We start from the raw sequence: 6,000 nt of genomic DNA on the forward strand, positions 1-6,000 counted from the left end.
CAGGGGACTGATATTTCTCTTCATGGCCTGCCAGTCCTACCTGGGAATTTAGGCATGAATTACATGTATCATGTCAATTGCAATACAATATTCTATGTTTACTGTTAATTCCTTTTCAAAAATACTTACATTGTTTTACTATGTTGAGGTCTCCAATTTTTGATCATATTAATATTTAAATAACACTTTGAATGTATCACTGGTATGAACATTGTACATATGATGCACTTTTTAATATTCACAACTATGTGATGTGGCATTTGTATGGTATTTCTTTTATGTAATGCACATCCTACTTAGGGATGCAGTGGCTGGACTGGTACAAATACTGTGGCCATAACCACTTTGTTACCCTAATAATTCAAGACAGCTGGATTTCCAAATAATTCACTCCTATATTTAGTTTTACATATTATGCCCTGACATTGTACTGTAGATTGTTAGATTTTAAGATCAAAATGATAAAATACTATTTGTGTATAAAGATTAACTCTTTAAGTCAATGTCAATTAAGAGTAAAGCTTTATTTTATATTCCACATGTAAGTGCTATCATATGGTACTTGTCTTTCTCTTTCTGACTTGACTTTGCTTAGTTTGCAAATCTCTAGTTGCATCTACTTGGCTGATTCACAGAAGTAGATAACAGACTTGTGGTTGCCAACAGGGAGAGGGGAGGAAGTGGGATGGGTGGGGAGTTTGAGGTTGGTAGATGCAAACTATTATGTTTAGAAAGAGTGGGCACTGGAGTTCTATTGCATAGCACAGGGAACTATATCCAGTGTCTTGGGATAGACCATGCTGGGGGATAATGTGAGAAAAATAATGTATATATGTGTATGTATGCTGTACAGAATTTGGCACAATACTGTAAGTCAACTATACTGACATTTTATTTTATTTTTATTTTACTTTTTAGGGCCACACCTGCAGCACACGGAAGTTCCCAGGCTAGGGGTCAAATCAGAGCTGCAGCTGCCAGCCTACACCACAGCCATAGCAATGCAGGATCCAAGCCATGTCTGCAAACTACACCACAGCTCACAGCAATGCCAGATCCTTAACCCACTGAGTGAGGAAAGGGATAGAACCTTTCCTTGAGTGTGTGAATGAGGGCGTGCATTCTTAACATCGTTTTGAATATGGAGAAAAAACTTTCGGTCTTTCCCTGTTGAGCATAAGGAAAACACTGTTCTTTTCATATACTATCTTTGTTACCTTTTGATATTTTGTCAATTCCAATTTTGGTTTATTTATCATGATAGGATAAGGGGTATTCATTTTTTTGTTTTATTTTTTATTAAGATTTTAATTTTTTCCATTATAGTTGATTTACTATAATATATATATATATATATATTCTTTTTCTCATATTATCCGCCATCATATTCCATCATAAGTGACAAGATATAGTTCCCTGGGCTATATAGCAGGATCTCATTGCTTATCCACTCCAAATGCAATAGTTTGCAACTATCAACACCAAACTCCCAGTCCATCCCACCCTCTTCCCCTCCCCCTTGGCAACCACAAGTCTGTTCTCCAAGTCCATGAGTTTCTTTTCTGCAGAAAGGTTCATTTGTGCTATATATCAAATTACAGATATGTGATATCATATGGTATTTTTCTTTCTCTTTCTTAGTATGAGAATCTCTAGTTGCATCTGTGTTGCTGCAAATGGCATTATTTTGTTCTTTTTATGGCTGAGTAGTATTCCATTGTGTGTATATACCACATCTTCTTAATCCATTCATCTGTTGATGGACATTTAGGTTGTTTCCATGTCTTGGGTATTGTGAATAAGGATTATTGTTCCTTCATCTGAATCATTTGATATAATTGTGTGGTACCATTTTCATTCTGTGTATTTTCACTCAATATTTAAAAAAAATTCATATGTTGAAACACCTTTGAATTCTCCAAAACATGCTGAATTTTCATGATGAACAATGCTTTGTGTGTGCTTCTAAATTTATTTTTCTGCTGTTTTATTTAAGACTTTTTCACCAGTATATATCACATACTGGCTTATAGTTTTGCGTGTGTGTGTGTGTGTATGTGTGTGTGTGTGTGTTGTGTGCTTGTTTTTGTTTTTGTACTTTTTATTGTCTTTCTTTGGCTTTAACATTGGGTTAACACTGCTCTCACAGGACCTGCTTTAATAACTTTTGCTTCTCTTCACACTTTAGAAATAGGCATTGAGAATTGGTATTATTTTTTCTTGAAGTGTTGCCAGAATTATACAGTTAATTCAAGTCTAAGAAATTTCTTTGTTAAGAACTCTTATAAAATAATTTTTCAGTCTAAAGAGTTGTAGGTTTGTTGTGTGTGTGTGTGTGTGTGTGTTTGTATTCCTTCATTCTAATGTTTGTGTAGTTTGTATCTTTCTAGAAATTCATGCTTTTTTTTCAAGGCATCCAGTTTGTTGCTGTATTCATAGTGCATTCCTATAATTGCTTTCATATCTATGGAGTAATTTACAGGGTCTCTTCTTTCAGTTTTGATTTTGGGTGATTCTTTTCTGTTTTATTCCTTTTTTTTTTATTTTCCCACTGTACAGCAAGGGGGTCAGGTTATCCTTACATGTTTACATTGCATTTACAGTTTTTTCCCCCACCCTGTTTTATTCTTAATCTAGTTAAGGTTTCATCAATGTCCTATAAAACCACTTAGTATATTCACAGAGAATAGTATGTGAAATAATTTATTTTTTGGTAATGTATTTCAGCTGTGTCTGCTCATGACAACCAGTGTTTGATGCCAAAAAAGCCCAGCTTAGAAGATTTACTCCCAACGGTGCATCTGGGAAAATATTAATTATTTTGCCTTTGAAATTTATTCTCAATGAAAGACTGGGAGTACACAAGGGACTATGACAGGCAGAAAGAATATAATTGTGAACATTACCACAGCGGGTCGGTTTCCTGTAAGGCAAATATTAGTGCCAAAGGAAATCAAGGATATGAATCAAATTTGGAAAATCACCAATTTAAGTCATTAACATTTGCAGAAAAAAAATATGTCAACAGAGACACACATCATTTTTGAAACATACAAGCTCTCTAAAACGAAATTTGGAACATCTGGATAGTCATCTAGTTAGTATTGCAAATAGTCCTTCAAAACATTCTGAACAGAAGCCTCCATTAAACGTTCTAATGTTCATCTGAAAATGAGGAACTGAAAAATGAAGACTATCTCAACGTAATCAATTTGAGGGATCCTTATGAAAAGGTCTATTATTATTCAACCAACCCCACATATCTTCTCCCTTTTAAAAAGAGAGTAATCAAAGAGAATTTATCCAACGAACATTGTTTAATACATATGGTGGAATAGTTAGTGTGGCAGAGCTTGGCGTATGTAATAAAACAAGCAAAGTCTTAAGCAAGAGCTCCACTTTCAATAGATACAAGTATATTTATAACAGAGGAGGAAGTTATTCATGCAATGAATCTGGGCATGACCTTGACCAAGACTCAAGTCCTATGAAACATCAGGGAACTCAATTTTCAGAGAACCATTGTAGAAGGGAAAAATGTAGGACTGTCTATTATCAAAGTTCAAATCCTACTTTCTGTGAGAGTAGTCATATTGGAGAGAAGACTCATAATTGTCATAAAGACAGAGGAGTTTTTAACCGTTCTTCAAACCTCAGCCAACATCAGAGTATTCATACTGGACAGAAATGTTATAAATGTAATAAATGTGGAAAAGTAACAAATCATCAGCTCTAAGTAGACATAGGAAAATCCACACATTTCACTGGAGAGAAATGTTATAAATATAAGGAATGTGACAAAGCCTTTAACAGAACTGCAAGCCTTAGTGAACATCAGCAATTTCATACTGGGAGAAACCTTATAAAGGTACTGAATGTGGTAAAGCCTTTATCTGGCATGTAAGCCTAACTCAACATCATAGAATTCATAGTGGGGATAAACTGTACAAATGTAAAGAGTATGGCAAAACCTTTAACTGGCCTGCCAGCCTTATTGACCATCACAGAATTCATACTGGGGAGAATCTTATAAAAGTAAAGAATGTGGCAAAGCCTTTAGAATTTGCTCAAATATTACAAAACATTTGATAATTCATACTGCAGAGAAGCCTTACAAATGTACAGAATGTGGCAAAGCCTTTAATCATAGCTCAAATATTACTAAACATCACAAATTCACACTGGAGAGAAACGTTACAAATGTACAGAATGTGATATAGCCTTTATCTGGCATTCAAGCCTAATTTAACACCAGGGAATTCATACTGGGGAAAAACGACATGAATATAAAAAATGTGGAAAGCCTTTAGAAGTAGCTCAAATCTTATTCAACACCAGGTAATTTACACTGCACAGAAGCCTTACAAATATATACAGACTGTGGTAAGGCTTTTAAGTATTCTTTAAACTTACTCTCCATCAGTAAATTCACACTGGAGAGAAACCTTACAAATATAAGTATGGTGTAAAGCCTTTACTCAGAGCTATGGCCTATCTAGACATCAGAGAGTACATACTGGAGAGAAACCCTATAAATATAATAAGTGGTGAAAATGGTTTGTCCTAAACATACAGTTTAAAAATCACTAGACTGTTCTTACTGGAAAGATACTCGAATGATATAAAAATATAGACAATTATTTAATCAAAAACCAAAAAAATATATATTAATACAGGGAATACATATGAGAAAGCCCCCAGTCAGTAACTCTTTTCTAGAATTGCTCTAACCTAGAATAGTATAGAAAGTAATCCATAGATAAAACATAAAGACTGATGTTCTTTCTAGATCACAGGATAAAATGGGTGATATTCAGACAAGTACAATTATTATCATTGTGTCCTTATTTATCTTGACATTATTTGAGTTTATTTGAAAGCCAAAATGAATGTTATACAGCTCTCACATTTATTTCTTTTTAAAATAATGATTTTTATTTTTTCCATTATAGCTGGTTTACAGTGTTCTGTCAATTTTCTACTGCACAGCGAGGTGACACATACATGTATACTTTCTTTTTTCTCACATGATCATGCTCCATCACAAGTGACCAGACATTTCCCAGTGCTATGCAGCAGGATCCCATTGCTTATCCATTCCAAAGGCAATAGTTTGCATCTATTAACCCCAAATTCCCAGTCCCCTTATACCCCCTCCCCCTCTCTCTTGGCAACCACAAGACGGTTCTCCATGTCCATGATTTTCTTTTCTGTGGAAAGGTTCATTCGTGCCATATATTAGATTACAGATATAAGTGAGATCCTATGCTATTTGTCTTTCTTTTTCTGATTAACTTCACTTAGTTTGAGAGTCTCTAGTTCCATCCATGTTGCTGCAAATGGCATTATGTCATTCTTTTCTATGGCTGAGTAGTATTCCATTGGGTATATATACCAGATCTTCCTAATCCATTCATTTGTCGATGGACATTCGGGTTGTTTCTATGTCTTGACTATTGTGAATAGAGCTGCAATGAACATGCGGTGCATGTGTCTTTTTTAAGGAAACTTTTGTCTGGATATATGCCCAAGAGTGGGACTGATGGGTCATATGGTAGTTCTATGTCTAGTTTTCTAAGATACCTCCATACTGTTCTCCATAGTGGCTGTACCACCTTACATTCCCACCAACAGTGCAGGAGGGTTCCCTTTTCTCCACACCCCCTCCAGCACTTGTTATTTGTGGACTTATGAATGATGGCCATTCTGACTGGTGTGAGGTGGTATCTAGTGGTAGTTTTGATTTGCATTTCTCTTATAATCAGGGATGTTGAGCCTTTTTTCACGTGCTTGTTGGCCATCTGTATCTCTTCCTTGGAGAAATGTCTATTCAGGTCCTTTGCCCAATTTTTCCATTGGCTTGTTGGCTTTTTTGCTGTTGAGTTGTATAAGTTGCTTGTATATTCTAGAGATTAAGCACTTGTCAGGTGCATCATTTGAAACTATTTTCTCCCATTCTGTAAGTTGTCTTTTTGTTTTCTTTTTAGTTTCCTTTGCTGT

The sequence above is a fragment of the Sus scrofa genome, chromosome 6, assembly GCF_054392235.1.
Source record: "Sus scrofa isolate SSC_HxYL_T2T_F1_AM1 chromosome 6, Sscrofa_HxYL_maternal_Yorkshire_Landrace_v2.0, whole genome shotgun sequence".
Lineage (NCBI taxonomy): Eukaryota > Metazoa > Chordata > Mammalia > Artiodactyla > Suidae > Sus > Sus scrofa.